The sequence below is a fragment of the Diadema antillarum genome, unplaced genomic scaffold (assembly GCF_040938485.1).
Source record: "Diadema antillarum isolate AM-2024a unplaced genomic scaffold, OU_Dant_1.0 seq00000093_RagTag, whole genome shotgun sequence".
NCBI lineage: Eukaryota > Metazoa > Echinodermata > Echinoidea > Diadematoida > Diadematidae > Diadema > Diadema antillarum.
Genome location: NW_027271182.1, coordinates 57,232 through 76,981, shown reverse-complemented (window position 1 = coordinate 76,981; position 19,750 = coordinate 57,232). Strand labels below are relative to the sequence as shown.

Sequence of the window (19,750 nt, the reverse complement as noted above, 5' to 3'; positions counted from 1 at the left end):
GGACGCCGTATAGACGAACAAATTGATCCATCGACCGCCGGAGATTATTGCAAAGCTCGTTGGAGACCAGGATATGTCTCTTGCTCGAATATTTGTTTAAAACACACATACACGTATATACACCGCAGACAAATTACCGAGAAAGTTTGTGTGTATATGTCCCTGTGTGTGTTTTATGCAGCATACAGGGATCCGAAATGCCTATTTTTCGTATAAGTCCCAGCTATTTCAGCAGACAGTGGACTATGCTGAACCACTGAAGAATAATAAGAGAGGCTTTAGTGTACAAGTACCAAGTGTTGAAGGAGATGTCGTCCGTTTGTTTCCATTCCATGTGCTTACCGAAGAGAACTAACCTGTGTTTGTCCGTCAATTATGAAACACAACCTCCATGACTGCTTTGATGTCACGGTACAAAAGCAAGTTCACAGTCCTTCAAGGTTCATTTAACTAGAAGAGAAGCACGTTTTTATACTTTGATAGTAAATCTTTACTGTGTTACAAAAGCGGCGTGTAACATTGCGACACGTGTATAATCATTAATCACAAGAATGATTAAGAACCAATAAACACTAATGATGTTCAGACGGTGATCTTAAATACTTCGGTGGTAAGTTAACTTCGAAGATAAGCTCGTACGGAAGTATGGGGCGCCAAGTGTTGCATGGTCTTTTTTGCTACGAATGATTATAATTTGTGACGATTTTTTTTCCCGTTGGCAAGTGACAACATTAATTTCGTCAGTGAGCTTGTAATTTCGTTAAAAAGGCTGTTATTTCGTGACCAAAGAGATGTTTCCACTTGTCAGCGATTTTTTTTGTTCACGAAATTGTCAGTTCGTGACGAAATGACTGATTTTGTGATGACAGAGACCATCCGACACTTGGCGCCGCATACTTAACTACGAGCTTACTTTATCCTCGAATACCTTATCCTCAAAGGATTACCGTCGAAGGATCACCGTCCTCGAAGGATCACCGTCTGAACGTGACTATAATTTCTGTAATACTCCAGGGCCCCGTCTTATGAAGGATTAAAATTGATTATAGTCGATTTCTATCGTAAGTCTATGGCAGCCTGTGTGATGAGGAAATGTATAATCGATTACATCTTTTGATAAAACGGGGCCCAGATTACATAACGTTGAAAACAGACTCGGGGTGAACGCATGACACAATTCGCTCAAGTTTGATGTTCGTTGCCTACTGAAATATGTGACACTCACCACATTGAGCCCAGGCTGTTTAAGAATCACTATCTTGGCACGTACTCTCACTCATTCAGTACTGTGCGGTTTTTTTTTTTTACATTGCATGCTGATATAAAAATTTTAGACGTTGTTCGAAGCATTCCCAAAAAATCAACGTTTTTTCCGGATTTTGTCTTTATTGTTCTTTCTTTTTCTAACGGTTTTCACCACGCCCTTATACGTCAGAATTGGTAAAAGGTGCAGAAATCATGTAAAGTCAAAACAAATACGTAATAACACAATAACATAGCGGTTACACCTAATATTACGTTATCAACTCCCAACGGGAGTAACTCGTCTAATTTATATCCTTGTTGCAAATGAAAAAAAATATAATATTGTGGCTCAAAATACTTGTCAAGGCCATCTAAAAAAAAAAGTACTCTTGGATGGTTTTTGACACATTGTCATATTTCGTAATGACGATTATGTTTGTCCATAATGCTTTTTCTCCCCCTCAAAGTAATATAATGAATAAACACCTGATGCCCTACACATTTAGACGCAAAGAAACACATACAACTTGACCAGTTTATTCATTATCCTGGGTGGTACAGGTACTTGTCCGCATATTGGGCGCATTTAAACTGAAGAACTAATAGATATTCAAATCAATGACTCTTTCGTCAAGTTATTCTCATTGCAACTATTATTGATAACTTGCCCTTCATTGACGCAAGTGTCAGTGTTTTCCGTAAAAGCCATGAGGCAGTTAATTAAAAAATGAAATAGATAATGGTCTTGATAAAACGTTGCGAACTATCGACACTCAGGAACGATTTGACTTTTGTAATTTCGTAAATATTTACATTAAAACGTATTCGGTTGTATGCCTGCAATGCTATCGCTTTAAAGGCGTACAATGTATGTTTTTAACATTGTTTGGTGGTTATTGTTACTGTTGTTGTTTCCACCGTTATTTTCTTAATTATTCTCTGTAGAAGCTTTAAAGACATACCCATTCCCTACTATTACGTCACAAGATATGCGGAGGCTTAGAAATGAACGGAAACAGTGCATCGGCCACTCACAAGGTATATCATCAATTACAGGCTCCTTTGCGACGCGCGTGTACGCAAATGAATAACGACATGAAGAACATTGTAGTATTTCGTGGGCAGAGTTTTTTGAAGGGACCGCAGTAGAATTTCCCTTCATTTGCGAAATGGTCGTTCCAACCACGTCTTAGTCAAGTAATAAGTAATAAGTAATTTATAAACAATGATGATGTTGTTGTGGTCTATTTAGAATGTTAATGTACAGCGATGTAGGCCGTAAATAGAAGATTTGTAGATATTATCTTTTTTTTTAATACTAGAGAGAGAATACACTAGCAATTTCATTCCTGTTCTATCATTTCATTTGCTTCATGGATATTTTTGCGAAACTGCCGGATTAAATCAGATTTATGAGAAGAGCGTAGGTATATACGCGAGAGTTATACTAAAGCTATATGTATTCGTCATTTTAAGCCAATGTCATGGTTAACGTCGAGAGTTCATGCATTTACGCGTTTTCAAAATTCCTGTATCTTTTTCTTTTCTTTTGCAGCTATTAAGAAACCGGCAATGATGCCAGGAAACGTAGCCCACAAATGCTGCTAAGTTCCCCTTTATCACTCCCCTTCATCTTACAAATTGCCATCAGCGTGAAAGTCTGCGTGTCAACATTCGTATTCTTTCACATCGCGCAGGATCTTTGCTTGCCTAAAAGCATGAAATACACCTAACACACAAACAGCAAATATCCCGTATTAGAAGTCATATAATCATGTAGGGAACACTTTTAACAATTGGTCACAATTCCACTTGGGTAAGACGAGAGTTTATTTGCAAAGTATAAATTTACATTTTCCTTTTCTCTTTCTCTCTTTTTTTCCTTCCCTCGAAACGATTGGGAGGGAAAGAGGCAGTCGCATGTTCCTTCTCTTCTTTCGAAATGAACTGATGGCCAAACGTCAAGACGCAAGGTCGTCATTTATTGTATTTCTACCCCTTCTGCCCTTTGGGTTCCCTTCGCGAAACCTCATTGTACTTGGTAGTATCGACTTCCCCGGAGACTAGGAGATTAGCGATAAAATCAGGGGAATGCGCGAGAGAAAAAGAATCAACTGAGCAGGGGAAAGGTGAAACTCTTCTTGGAACCTCCTTTCACTTTCATCGCCCCCCCCCCCCCCCCAAGGGAAAAAAAAAATGACCAACAGCAACCAAAAAGCAGCTTCAGGATGAATAGCTTCTCATTACAAAGCTTTGGGGATACAGATCGAAGGGAGAGATTCCCGAACAACTGAGAGACATGAAGAATAAAACAAGATGTAACATTATAGAAACAGTCATAGTCTCGTTCATGCGACTTGCGATATCGTGATTTTAGTTTGTAGTAGACCTACATAACGCTTTTTAAAAATCTCTACTGGGAAACCCTGTCATTTGAGAATATGCAAGTATAAAGACCCATAACATCGGAAATATTTCTTTTTTTTATGCAGGTATTTGAATAAGGATAGAGAGCTGAAACGCTGTCATATAATGTCGCTTAAGCTGGAAGCTGTTGCAAACATAATATGAAATAATAGATCAGCCAAATGACATGATGATACCAGTACTTGACGTCTTCATGTTTTCAAAGTACTGGTGTGACTATCGCACTATTGCAGAAGGACTAGCATTAACGAGCTATCGTTAAATAAACTGGATAATGGCATTTAGGAAGTGATTTTAAAAGAATAGCTGCGTGCGTATAGTGACAATCACACTAGAAAAGACTTCGTACCATAAGACGGTCAATTAAATCATCAGACACCCTAGTAATAGTTTGTTAACTCAATGCATTTCGTAGGAAAAAAAATAGGACAAACTAAAACCCGTACATGCCATAGTGAAATCATAATAGCGAGTAACAATGTGAACCGTTATCCAAGCCCATATAAGTATAACTAGTCTCTCCGCTATGATCCGGTGGATTTATATTGATTTCCATCATCCGAGCCCATTCGAACACGATCCAATCTCCGTTACCGCAGGGCATCGAGGTATCTCTCCCCCTTCGTCTTCCATAAGGTCATCGAGATCTTAACAACGACCCCCTCTCTCTCTCTTTCCTCGTCGAGAAAGCTAGTCTCGCAGACGCACCGGCAGTGACAAGACGCCCGCGCTGTCTCACGTTCCCAGGGAAACGGGGGTGAATTCTTCGGCGGGGCGCTGGCGGAATATATACATCTCAAGCTGGAAGTAATACCTTTGATAAAAGGCACCAGGTACCGACGGCGTGATTGTTGAAGAGGCATCCATTAGAAATAATCCATTGGATAAGACGATGGTGTTTGGTAAATGTCTTGTTTATGGCCACGCGTCGCTACCTCCGCGGCTGGGAGGATGTTGGAGAAATAGAGTATTCCTCTGTTTAGATGAGAGATACCACCATGGATAGGATGCGGCGGTGTCCTTTGTAAACAAAATGTATCATTAATTCGCCCTCCAGGATTTTCGATTTGGTTATTAATCTTTCCTTCTTCTTTTTTTTTCTCCTGAAGGGAAAGCGTCAATAACGTGGGAAGAGTGGCCTGAAATTAGAATTTAACTGAACGAAAGATACGGCTGTCGCCTTCACTACTGCCGGATGTTTGTCCTGCGAAAGTAACGACAGAAGATGGGTTTTCTAGTTACCAAAAGATATAAGAACGCGCTGTTGTATAGTTGATGTCTACCGGCTTTATGTGGTACCGTCCACTTATATACATACATATTTTTCTCTCTTTCTGTCCTTAGGCGGCACTGACACTCCAAAAGGGAAAATCCATATTCGGAGAAGGTTATTACTTGCTAATTTGTTTCCATGTATAGACTAACATAAGAATGGAGCACAAACCAAGAAAGATATATTATGTATATGTTTATAAATCAGACAGTGAATACATGCTGAAGGAAAAGACAGGAACGTGCACAGTGACGTATAAAAGTATTCGCCCGTATCGTATTTGAGTGTATCTTTTAGGTCAATACTTTGCAACGCATCAAGCACAGTTAAAGACCACGATAGTTTTAATAATGGAAATAATGATGATAAAAGTAACAGTAAGAGTAATTACAATAATGATAACAATAACAACCAGTGATGCTTTGACTCAGTTACTATGTATGCATTAAACTGTGCTGCAAAACTGAAGAAAAAAGAGAGACTCCGGCCTGTTCGATTTTCAAAATGTGCTCGTACCGACTACAGTTCAAAACCTACAAACACAAAAACAAAAACAACTTATTCAGATTGTGATATCATTTAAGATGTGCAAATATTACCAGAGAGATAACGGAAACAGAGACAGAAAAATACAGCAGATATTTATTATGGTTCATAATGATATCACACCGTACAGCGAAAGCATCACTCAGAAGTGATTTTACATCTACCTCTGATCGCTTACATGTTTTATATAAAAAGTTTGTTTGCAAAAACCGATAAGTCCATATTTGCCAAACGGAGATATTTGCGATTAAAGGTCAAGAAAAATAAAGAGAATGATAAGAAAAATTTTGCTTCTTTTGACCATAACCTCAAAAATGTACCTTTATGTGTAGTGACTAATGTAGCATTTAAAGACACCCAGTCGCGAGGATACATGGACATATTTCAGCCGCGGGCGGCAGCACGTAAACTCGCTTCCGAAGTTGCTACGAAGCGAAATGTGTGTGTGCGCAAGACATCCCTAAAGCAATGTATCGCGCTATAGTATCTCGATTGCTCGCGATCGCTTGCTGAGCGCGGGACGTACGTTTTGTGTAATGTGAGTGATGTTCGCATGAGCTGGTAGCTAGCTGCGTATACTACGCATTCTCTTCATCGCATCGTCGATCGCCGTCACTCGTCAACTATACTGTAATCATCAGATCAGATCAGATTAGTGAGTGCAGACCACATTATAATAGATAGGGTGGCCATCATGGACGATGACACATCGTCATGGGTAGCGGATATTACCGCCGAGTTGTCTATTCTGAACGCGGACGATTGGGTCGGAGACCCTGCCTGTATCATGTACTTGCCCTGGCGTGTGTACATAAATTCAGGACGGGGAAGCGACTGTGCCCGTGCAGGGCCAACGGCCAACGGCCACAGTTGCACTGCACATTTATGCAGTATTTTTGCACTCTTCATTGTTTTACTAACTAATATGAAGAAGGTGAGCGTTGTATCACCTGCCTGGAATATACTATATGTAAGAAGCAATGCCGAAACCCTTTCATTTGACTAGGTAAACTCACAGTTATAGTTCTGTCAGCTTAGCCTGGTGTGAATAATCTTTAAAAAAAAAAAGACACACACACACACACAAAGTGAACATTAAAACTCATAGATAAGTACATGACAAATAAGATGTAATGCCTTCTTCAGACAGGAGCATAAAGAAATTATTGTCTATCTCCCTCTTACACAAACAAACAGAACACTATTGTCTCAACAATACAGTGTGAAGGATAACCATTATAAATAAACCTATCACAGGTATCAGTATTTGAGGTTATGTGTGAAAAATGCCCTACAAATTAATGAAAATCGCGGACAGTAGACCTTTGTCCATAGTCAACTCAGTGTAACATCGCAAAGCCATTGTAATGGGTTAGCTTTCTACCAAACACTGATTAAAATACCAATCAGAGGCGTACCTTTGATCAAACAAATAAGGGATGTGCCACGGATACCAATTAATCGTACTTGATGAAGCTCATACCTGTACATATTAGCATGTTACAAACTGATAGGTTCATATTGCCCCTTGACCTATGACCAATATCTGTATTAGAATTAAAACAATGGATTCTTATGAACTGTTGTTCATCAACAACTTCCACACCAATCAACATCCCTATTTCACACTCCTATATGAAGATGTGAAGGTAAATAAAACTAACTTTCACGTACAAGGGTATTGTACGTACACTACTGTAACTCTGTAGTTACTACCACTGACCTGACACTGTCGGTGTAACCAAACTTTAACGAATTTCAACTGTAAAGGATCAATTTTTTTTTCTTCAGAATTTACATTTCAACATACTTGTAGAAATTCACATGAAAAGATGTACACTTCACTGGATCACTTGAATTTGGTTTCAAATTATTGGACCAAATGCATTGGAAGTTTGACTACAAATGCAACATAGATGCCTGAAACTTTTGCCAAGCTTATGAAAATTACAATCTTTATCAAAATTCCTTAACCAAACTTAAAATGTAGGGCCCCTAAATATGATGAAAGAGGAGACTTTGCTATACAGTTAAATCAATGGGGACAAACAGTATTTGAATCGCAGCCATGAAATCTGGCTATGCAAATTTAACCTGGATTGTTGACGCTAGCTGCTCAGGAAAGTGACCTCTCTGTATCTATCTAGATTCTACATTTGCACATGAAATACTTTAAATTCTCAATACTGTGATGACAAAAAACTTACCACTACTTGCGATTCCCTGACTAATGACATTTGCTGCCTACTGCTGGGTCAGTTTTTAAGAAGCGATAAACTGACCCAGCAAATGTCATTTCGATTACGGCGTTATCATAATTTGACATAAATGAGAACTTAGAGAAGTTTTTCGCGGAATTATACATAGAAAAATAGGCCTACTTGTCGATGAAACGCAAAGGCCCTAGCAGTTAAAGATAGATTAGAAAAAGTCATTCCACTTCAATCATTGATTCATGTAATAGACTTCTAACGTTACTTACACATCATCTGGATCTGGATTCCTTGAAGTTGTTGACTTGGTCAGCTGGGGTTGCTTGATTGGCGTAAGCCGTGGCATTACAATTCCACCGTGCATGCCGTAACACGAATTTGCACATTCTAAATTCCTGCAAAACTGTTCATGCAACTCCAGCAAGTGGAAAGCAAATTTTTCATCGGCACGCTGACGCTGAAGCTTCCCCCTCTCCCACTGGTCTCTTACTTGTCCTAAGCAGGGAGGTGAGAGGAAACCTCCCTGTCCTAAGCATGCTAAGAACACGTCTCTCTGCGTTCTCCGCTCGTCGATAGCGTCAAACAAGTAGATACGTTTTACTCGAGTTGGACGGCTGTTTTGATCTCCATTGTGAGGTTTCATTACTAAACCAAAGCCAAGGCTAATCCGAAACAGTACACGCATACCACACACATTATTGATATTGACATACCGGTACCGACGACTTTATACCAACTTTGTTATGTTCCGATCCGGCCCAACATACTGTAACACAGCTGACGCAGCAGACAATTGCCACTGAGATCAAAACAACCCGCCATATGGCCATGAGCATTGCAACTTGCTATACATGAAGTTTAGAGTTTTAATATTTCTTCATCAAAGCATATTTATAAATACCAAATATTAAACAACGTAATATATGAATGATTTAAAATATTGTTATATAATATTTTCAGACATTTTAAAATATTATTGCTTAGATTGCTGAAATTGGCACCATAGTGCAAATAAACAGAGACTGCAGCCAGATACGTACGTACGTACACCACACAGCTCTACTGTTGTGTCGCGACGGGGACCCGTAGGAGAGATTTTCATGCACATGGCTGTTGTGCGGTTTTGTGCGTGCACCCATTCGGCCCCATTCGGTAGGTATTCGGGCGTCCATGTTGAAATTACAGTGGACGGCTCGCACGGCTCTCGTGCCCCATCTGGTTTTCGCTGGTGCGCTGCGTAGCGTCGTGTTCGGCATTCGGTACGTACGGGGGTACAATAACGGGAGGAGCAGCTTGTCGTGCTTTTCTACTGAGCTGCGAATCGCCTGCGACGACCGATTGCCTTTAAAAGGTATCATTTTGTACTTTATGACAGAGATCGTACTTCAAAATCTTCAAAAATGGACTTATCGGTTTTTGCAAACAAACTCTTCAATTATCCTCCTATACGAAATTGAGAGGAACCGAGTGTTTAATGGAAGAGATTATCAATGCAGAGGGGAAAGATGTGTTATGGCTTTTGTGGTGGTACTGATGGTTCCATTAAGACAGGAGATGAAAGGTTCGAATTCTACTTGTTCCTTTTTTCTGACATGTTTGTTAAAATGTAGATCGGCAGTTGCGATCTTACCTATACATTTGTACAGAAGGAGACAATTGAAAAGATTTTTCTTGGGAAAAACTAGCTAAAATGACGTTAAATCACACTGTCCTGCACGACGTAAACAGAAAAGTATTGTTCATATTATTTTATGAGGGGTATATCTTTCAAACTGAGCAGATTTTTTAAAAATTCTTTCTAGCTATACAGCATGATTATGTATAGAGTATACGTATCGTGTTCGTTTAGGTACAAAATAAACATGTTTGTTGAAAGCAAAGGGAAGCAAATAGGTTCTTTGCGATCCAGTTCAGTAGTTCCCCCTTGTTATTGCACACACCACCTATTGTATGAGAAGAAGGTTCAACGAATCATGCATCATTTTTTCAATTGTTAACGAAGTGTTGCGTTTTAAAGAAAGAAGAAAGAGAGAAAAATGGGTCCCTATGCAACAAATGATTTGCCCTAGACAATACTGGCATAAGTCAAACATGATAAATCTTAAAGTATCAAACAAGAATATTAGATATACCATAATTATGAGGGAGCTCATAACGTCTCCACGAGGAAGCTCATGTTTGAAGTCTCCGCAAGGGAGCGCATACAAAATAACTTCACATAGGAGCTTATGCAAATATTAATTATTACAGTAATATTATTCAGTACCAAAAATAATAGTCATGTCTAAAAAAAGAGGGCTCATAGTATAACAATATTGTAAATACCAAAGAATACTATAAATACTATAATAGAAGAATACTGAATACCATGTTAAATGAGGCTAGAAGAGAATATGCTAGTGTCCAATCGCGGCGATAGAAAGAAAGCTGAGAAACACTTTCGTCGTAAGCGCTATAAAAAATTTCCATGTCATTATAATCATTAATAAGGCTGTGATCTCTGTCTATACCCAAACACATTCCTTCTACCGTGATCTGCAGCCCAAGACCCAACAGCTAGGTCTTTAAAGTTGCATCAGTCAAGAAAGAAGCAACACGCATATTTGTTTTACGAAAGAAAGGCAGTACTTCAGATCATTCTATAGTTGATCGTCTTGATGCAGTTGCGCTCCCGCCCCATTCAACACCCCCCCCCCCCGCTCCTCGTTCTTGTTACCATAAAACGAATTACTCTGAGTGACACGACCGAAAAAAATAACCTTGGTGTTGCCACGCGAAATTATTTCATGGTGATGTCCATTTGCAAGATTAAACGTTAAATGATATGTATCGACAGGTGGATGACCTCATTACTTCCCATCCTTGACTGCACCTCTTTTTCTTCCTACGAACAAACAGGTGGAATTATTTGACCTTTTCCTCCTCCTATTCCCCGAGGCGTTTTCGACATCGCGCCTATTTATGTGACCGGACATCCCAGCCCCTCGCCGATTTGTGTCCGTCTGTTTGTTTGTTTGTTTGTCTGTCTCCAAGAGGCTTCTGCGGCGCAATTACCAAGAAGGTCACATAGCTTCATATTTTCATTAAGAGTTGTATCTAATAACGCAGCTGGCCCGTGAAGAGTGATTATTGTATTAAGGGAGGACCGGAAAGAACAAAACATTTTATGCAACAAGTGGAGAAGACCATTTTTTTTTTTTACATTGTAAGTCTACAAAAAATGGTGGAAATGAGTAACGACGAAGCACATTTACATTTTACCAAATATTTTGTGCAAACTTTCACTGTTTATATATAATATACATACAGCCGTTGACGCTAAATGAAATTGCGCAATAGACCGTTCCTGCAATGCGTTTAAATTCTATGCATGTTTTGTTTACAAAAAATGCCTTAACAACCACAAAGCTTGAAAGATGACTGCTCTACGTTGCATCCACTGATGAATACAAAGTGGGTCCCTGCATGCCTAAGAAACTATAATCGGAAGGAGCAAGCGAAGAGAATGTTTTGGAACCATGCTGTAGGAAAAGAGACATCATGAATTTTGATTTGTTACAGACTACAGGAAAGGTATGCTCCTACAGGAAATGCATGGTAGCTATAACTGCTATGTCTGCATTTTTTTTTTAAAATGCTGATATCAATTATAGTTGCAGGACTTTTACTTGTTTATTTTACAATGAAGGACATTGCTAGCAAATAATATTGGAAATAAGGAGCATCATGCAATGGAAAAAAAAGAAATTATTTAATATACGTGTGTTTTTTCATAATCAATCAATGATTATGTATTATGTACGCGTGTGTGTGTGTGTGTGTGTGTGTGTGTGCGTATGTGTGTGTGTGTGTGTGTGTGTGTGGGTGTGTGTATTCTTTTCTCTCCCACGCTAGAAGTATCTTATTCGCTATTGAGTTTTGTAAGTGATTGTCGAGAAATCAAATGTATCATTAAGTGTGTATTTTGAAAATTGATATGTTTTCTGCTCCTTGCTGAGCAAGCGTTCATTTGCAAAAACGTCATTGTGCAAGTTGTGGTTGGCGATAGTATGCTTGGTCAGTAAACATCAATGCAGCGGAGAGGGGGAGGCACACTGAGATGAATTGGCCAATCAAACACTGTCCTCAAGCATTGTCCTTGCACTCATGGTCCTACAGGTAACTTAATCCCGGTAAAATAGCTGCTGATGTCCATTTGATGGTACGCCGCTCGACCAGGCGCCATTTGCTGGCATACGCTTGTGCAAATTTTACGGGTTCAAGCTGTTTGCAATTTCAATAGGCGATCATATACACATATTCTTTTTTTTTCAGTCTTTTTAAGGCTCGTTTTCCATTTTTGTTATCAAAGCAGGTTCGCCTGAGCTCGGCTGCTTGAGCTACATCACATTTTTTTTTTCTTGTGCAACTTATAGGAGCTACAAGACAGATAGTCACTCAAAAGTCCTGTGAACTGTTATCGCACTGTGAAAGTCGGGTTTTCAATTCTTTGATTTTCAACGTTGAGTGGAGGAATGTTTTCCGTATTTCAAATCGTTGGGAGATTTGGACTTGGTTAAAAAAAAAAAAAAATCCGGCACTTGTTCACTGACTGTTTTGGTCGCTTACACATACTTCTCGATTTTTTTTTAGAAAAAATACTTAGGAGAATATTATTATCTTCTTTATTTCATTCTAAAATTGTAATTAGGACGTACTGTATCGCACTATTATTAGTCCATATTCATATTTCTTTTTGTTATTTCCAAAAGATTACTTGTCACATGGAAGTTATAGCAGATTTTCCTCTTTTTAATTCAAATGCCATATCCAAAATCACATCACAACACAATCACAGCACGACCAATATCATACATCATAAAACTAACTCTCATTAACCAATTGGCATCACCAATTTGTGCCTTGTACGCTCTCTGAGAGCATGTGTGTGTGTGTGTGTGTGTGTGTGTGTGTGTGTGTGTGTGTGCATGCACACATGTGGGCCAATCCTTGTGGTATGATATGATACGAATTATGATAACATATTACATATTTGATATGTATGAATTACTGCTTGCCGCTACTTCGGTGCTCCTGCGTTAAAATTCGCCCGCAAGCATATTGATCGGAATATCAAAAACTTTAGCTTTTGGGTAGAATTTAAGAATCACGAGGACATCGAAAATAGACTACCTGGAAAGGTCAGTGAACTGATTTTAAGTCTTTGAGTTTAATCGATGCAGACAACCCATTATTGGCGGGGCCCCAGTTTATGAATGTGTAATGACAGTCCAGTCAAGACGAAGAGCCAGAGACTGCGGATCGATTTTACAATTGACTGGTGAATGAAAACAAATAGGGCTGTTTCTCTATTCTTTGTTACATTGAGTATTTCGCTATACCTGATATGACAGGGAGGCGGCAGTCCACAGCCCATTATTTACTGGTATATAGCAGTGCTACTCGTGAAATAGTTAATGTACCTATTGCTATAAAGATGTAACTGCAGAGTATAGAAGCTTCCTCTGTATCTTTATGTTAATACTGTGGTCTATAACCTTTCATAAATTTTGTGACTAATCACAAAATGCATGTAGTGGCTACATGAATGAATGAATGAATGAATGAATGAATGAATGAATGAGTGAATGAATGAATGAATGAATGAATGAATGAATGAATGAATGAATGAATGAATGAATGAATGAATGGATTAATTCAGGAAGGGAGGAAGGAAGGACTTCAGTACATAAACACTTCCCCAGTTTTCAGGCACGCTGATTGTGTATTTGTTTGTGTGTATAGTGACAGACATGTGATTGATGTATATGAAAAATATTGTCATCAAGAATATGCTTAACTTTATATGTATTTCAGAATTCAGAGCGAGGGAGACCGTTTTCGAAAGCCTTTCGTAAGACTCTTGAATGATTAGTGGGAAATCGCTTAAAGTCAACGTCTTTCTTCACGTCGGAAAACACTTCGGATGATTGGGTCCTCTCTTCTCACGTGAAATCTTGACAGAAACTACTAGTACTCTACTTCAGGGATTTCAACGACAACAACTGTTTCAAATATTGAGGTTCTGTAAACTTGAGTTTGCGTTGTCCACTTGCTCTTTGTTGCCCATATAAGACAAGAAGGTACCTGACGGGATTCATGAAGGCGTCCGGTAGCTGCATGCTTTGAACGTTATGTACTCATTCTGTTCTTCATGCAATGGACGCAATGATGTAATACAAGAACCACCAGACCACACTGCAATACTTACCCATCGACTACAAGGAATTGTTCATGTTTCATACCATTACTTGATGAGGAGGGACACCATTCCTTTAAAACAGCTTATGGGAAGATGCGCTTGCTACCTTGTTACTTTCCATTTTTCCTTTTTTTTTTCTTTACAGAGCCAGAACGAAGGGTTCATTTTTCATGGAGAGTGCATGGATATTTTAGACAGTTTGGTGTGCCTTAAAATGTCAATTTCCTCTGGTGTAGAAGCATTTTGATTTAAGTATAGTGAGTTTCATGGAATCCGCTTGTCCGGGAATTTGTTAAGTAGTTATTTATTTTGCAATTATGAATTTCATCCACTTTGATTTTGTTCATGGGTGAAAAAACAAATGGTGGCAGAGCCGTTTTGGTATGAAACGTAGCATTTGGCGGAAATGAAAGGTTAAAAGTAAAATGTTTGACCACAGCCATACACAATGATGTCGGTATGCCTGTGTTTATGAAAGTCTACCGAGTCGGTGATTTTGACGACATTACATCATTACTTTTAAAGGGGAATTCCAGACAATTGTGATAATAATGTAATTCATAAATCGATAGTGCCATGCATAGCTTTGTGGAATTTATCATGTTTATGTATGTCTACTGAGTCGATGATTTTGGTGACAGGCGTGTTCACATCAGCCCGGTATAAATCCAAGCTAGAGAACATTTTCGCGATTGCGAGTTAGCGCGCTATTTCATTTCTTATTCACATCAGCCCGAAGAGAATCAGCCCGAATTTTTTTCGAGCTAATTCGACAGCTGAGTATATGCAAGCAACATCAGTAATGTGTGTGCCCTCTCAAAAATTCCTCATGATTTGTGCGCAGTTTGCCTCGATCGATCGATCGGGTCACACACGCTAGGCATGATGGGATGCATCGCGCTAATTTCTCGAGTCGTTTTCACATTATCAAATAGCGCGCTAATATCCCGCTATTTCAGAAATTTCCCGAGTTGGACTCGAGAAATTTTCTATATCAGAGCGATACAATTAGCGCGCTAATTTGTGTTCACATTATCAAATAGCGCACTATTTCGCTATCGGGAAAATTTCCAAAGTCAGAAAATAGCGCGCTATTTCAAAACATCGGGCTGATGTTAAAACGCCTAATATACATCATTACTTTTAAAGGGGGAATTCCAGACGATTTTTATAATTTTACATTATGTGAAACAAAAATCAATATTGCCATGTATAGATTTGAGGAATTTATCGTGGTCCTTGAGCAGATGAACCAACTCTCTGAAAAACCCTCAACAAATTACACTGAAAAAGGGTGATGACATAGGAGACTCACATATTCCAGTACCACACCACTATTCCACATTCCAACACCTCTTGCTCAACAACTTCACCTGTCATCTGCCTGCGTAGAATCCATGCATTCTTTCTTCTTTTGTTCTGCTTCCATGAGCGCCTTATCCTGCACTCCTGTGGTGAAGCTGCTATGCCATCATCCTCGTTCACTGTGATTTGTTATGAATTTTTCAATATCATTCTTATTATTTATCCCAATCACTAATTATGTTCTTTAACTCTGTACCCCAGAATAACGAATTCATAGATGTTCAAAATGCAAAAGTCTGACAATCATCTAGACTTCTCCTTTAACATCCACTCACTTTAGTTGTTGTTTTCTCTTGAAGTTGGAAAGGTATGAGTTTTCTACTCTCACTGTTTCATTCCGTCGTCAAAATGAAATTCCTTATCCCATGAGACCGATCAAAATTCGGTTAACTACACCCAAAATAAGTGACGAATGACCTCAAAACACTCGAATTTAAGCGGGGAACAAATAATGTGTCCGCAGCATGTCAGAAACAGAACCCTTTCAGCAAAATAGGTCAACAGAATATGATCTTCCGTCGAGTTCATGTAGGCTAATGTATGATAAATACTTTATCATTTTGTGTTACACAACCTCTATACCTGCTTACGTATCGAATATACCAACATGAACTTAGATATATATACACCAGCAATTTAATACATGTATTATATATATATATATATATATATATATATATGAAGAGTTTGTACGCAAAACCGATATGTCCATATTTGCCAGATGGAGATATTTGCGATTAAAGGTCAAGAAAAATAGAGATAATAATAAAACATTTTTTGTTTCTTTTGACCATAACTCCAAAAATGTACCTTTATATGTAGTGACCAATACATCATCTAAAAGGTATTATTTTGTATTTTATGACAGAGACCTTATTTCAAAATCTTCAAAAAATGAACAACTCTTCATATGTATATTAATATATATGATTGCGGGAGAAATTGACAGAGTAGGGAATCAGAAAAGAAAGGAGGCTGAACCAACAAAAAGCTGATGTTTTCTTGTCTGTTACAATATATCCATGGAGCCAGCCACCTTGTTTCTTTCTATCATTATTGTTTTACTTCTGCAAACCGTCTATGCGTTTTATAATAACAATGTATCATTCTCCGTAAATACATATGATTATGCCATTCAAACCACTTTCCTATGCATTTAAATATCTTTCAGACACAGCAGAAATCGAAGGAAGCTGACGCAATTAGTACGAGATAGTGAATTGGATCTTTCACACATCCTAAGAGCCCTTCAAACAGGTGAGGTCATCCAGTTCGACCAATCAGAATAAAAGCCTCTTCACACGTGAAGCGCCACCTGGGGGGCGTGGAACAAAAATAGCTTCATGATCATAAGCACCATTGGCATATATGAGCTGCAGAATGCAATGTTCGAAACGAATGTGTTCAAAAAAAATGGACATTCAGCAAGAAACACAGAGCACAAGAGACCTAATAGATCGTATGGCAAAGAAGGGCTGGCCTTTTGAATTGAATTTGTGAGATTAATTCTTCAGTTCCAGATTTTATGATTTCGCAAAGAAAATTATTTCAAATTGTTCAGGTGTTTGTTTTTTTCAGAATGCACGTTTTGTACAGATACAATAAACGCAAGCAAAATGTACATTTTTTACCAATTGATAGTATTAATTTGCACTAATTAGTGCATTGATTTACATCCTTACATGATAATAAATGATATACGGGCTGTAAAGAGACGGAGTCTCAACTTACATCACGGAGAAAAATTATTGCAGTTTGCAATAATGGCATTAGATGGATGTAATTGTCAAAATACATAGGATCGAGCCAGATTCTAACTCAGATTCCTTGCTTTAAGAGTTTATACAAGCCAACAAATTGATGTATTATTCACAACGTTTTCCGATCTGCACCCGTGATATGATACGCGCCTGAGGGTCACAAGAAGAAAAAAAAATTGACACTTTTCATTTCTAGGATTACTACAGAATGCACTACCAACAGCAACTGTCCTATCCACTTTGCTACTGTAGCTACTTCATCGAATTGCTTGTACTGAAAAAAAAAAAAAAATGTGTCTGTGTGTAAATGAAATGAAGTCAATGAAAGCGTGCCTAGAAAAGATCAGGTACAGTGGCCCAACTGAAGGGAATTAGTTGCACAAGACCTTAGGAAACACGAATTATCCCATGGATAAAAATCTATTCTAGCGTGATGTAAAGAGAAAATCTTTCGGTCAGTCTGGTTTTTTTTTTCTTTCCTTTCTGCTCAGTGACAGAATACGTTATTCATGAAGCCACAGGCAACGACAAAAAGCATCAATAAACGTAGTGACCACTCTCTAGCACTGGAGAGTTTGACTCTAGATCTTCTTTGATTAGAGTAGGTGTTTTTTTTTTTCATTCTAACGGAAAACTCTACAGATGTTTCTACTAATATCTTAATACCAGGAAGATAACTGTTTCAGCATCCTTTCACTTCGCCCGTACCTAGAAATACAAACTTACGGAAAAAGCACAAGAAAAACACGAATGTGGCAGTAAATGCCAAGTAAGCAAGTCATGTTTTGATAAGATGCTTCCGCATTCTCGTAGATTTTACACAATCAGCTGCCTTTACCAGTAAACCTTTCCCCGTAATTCGTATATGCATACCCTTCTTAATGGTTTTGAAATGTGTTAAGATGTTTTCCCCTCTTTACTTCGGATTGTCAAGGGCTTGACCGTGTCGGCTATTTCTCCTTTTTCTTTTTCGTAAAAATTTTACGACACATATTGAGACCGTGTTTCATGACCTCGTAAAACGATTCGATGAAATTAAGTATGAAACATAGGACGTGTGCTTCAATTGCCTGGCATAAACTTTTGATCATCTCGATGAGAAATGAGATTCACGGCTTCTTCTGTTACTTGTTGTGTAGTCAGAAATCTCCATGTCACCGCTACTAAACATCCCACACAACTATATGAAACAAAAATTAAAGTTTTCTACTTTGCAAAGGAGTTGAATATAAGACTAAGAATGATGAATTGAGTCTTATGTCTTACCCTCCTGGGAACTATACTTTGTAATGGTAAGATATAGGTAGGAGAAGGTCGCGACAAAAGTTTGCATTTCGTTTGCGTCTTTGCTTTTTTGTTTTTGTGGGAACAACAGGTGAATTGCGTAACAGAAGCCGCCGAACAGTAATGAATATTATTCCTGTTTACACGATGTTTGCTGGACAGAAACGATAGGCACAAGTGTAGACTATTGCTCCTTCAAAGTATAATGTAATGATGTTTGGTGCAAATAGAGGACGAATTAGTGAAAAAAAAAGCAAATGTGATGCTGATGTGTCTCATGATCTTGTCAACTGCTCACACGCATGTAGAATTCACTACTATGAAATCATCACCGTAATGACATTTTGTGCCCGATCACCACATTACCCTGATAAAGTTGCAGACATTTAAAAAAGAAGAAGAAGAAAAAAAAAACATGGGAGCGGCAAAAGACTGTGCAGGCTCGACTGAAAAATAAGCCCTTAATCCTGTCAAACTCCAGTACATGAGAATTCCTATCAAATTTCAAAGTAAAGAAATGTTTTAACACATGAACATTTCTGTTTGATGAAGATGGTTAGTATGGCATCTTGAAATAAGCTCTTGTATTAAAAAATGTCCAACCCTCCATACGCATGACCTGCAATTTTTGTTTGACGTTGATGTTGTTCTTGCTCTCTCGCCATTAGCTAATGAAGTGGGGGCAAATACATCGCTTGCGGAACTTGTTTTTGGTAAATTCAGTCAAACCGAAATCAGAATATCACTACCAGATGTCTTTATGAGGCTATTGTGGTGATGGGTCACACTTACGTTTCATGCTGTTATCATTGTATCACATCATATTTTTGTTCTGTTTTTTATCTTTAACAGGTAACGAACTACCTTGGAAAACAGGATATTTGCCGTACTAGCGCTCTCTTCGTCTGTTTTTTCTTCATTTTTTTTTTTCGTTGCCCCCAACCGTCCACTCCCCAAATTATCAAGTTTTCTTGCATTATCTGGGTTGTTGTTAGATTGTTCCAAAGTCACAAAAAAGTGACCTCCATCTTCACAGTCATACCTGGTTAACACATTCGAGATCGCGTCGAATCAATAGTTTATCAATCTGTACACCAATCTGAAATAAAGGAGAGATGATTTCAAATTGAAATTGAAATTAAAATATTGCCGGTGCATTTATGCATTATCTACATTAAAATAGGATTGACAAGGGGAAAAAAATCTAATCACCTCAATACGAATGATAAATTTTCAATGACGTCATGTCCGCAAAAGAAAGATAAGTCATATTACAATATGATAGTAATCTGTGCTCTTTTCATTTACTACCGCCACGGACACCCTTATTTGACATGGTCATTCATATCATTCTATTTTTGTTTGTCGGCATACTTATAGTTTGTTTCCCCCTTTT

The 19,750-nt window shown here is 38.3% G+C and overlaps 1 long non-coding RNA gene across 1 annotated transcript in view; it reads left to right on the top strand.

Annotated features, from left to right (window-relative positions):
- LOC139726604 (uncharacterized) overlaps positions 1-19,436 on the top strand; it is a 49,371-nt gene extending 29,935 nt beyond the window's left edge. The window contains exons 2-3 of the long non-coding RNA XR_011710711.1: positions 16,482-16,567; positions 19,207-19,436. This is a non-coding gene — a long non-coding RNA (uncharacterized lncRNA). The remainder of the gene's footprint in view (positions 1-16,481; positions 16,568-19,206) is intronic.
- The last annotated feature ends 314 nt before the right edge of the window (positions 19,437-19,750 follow it).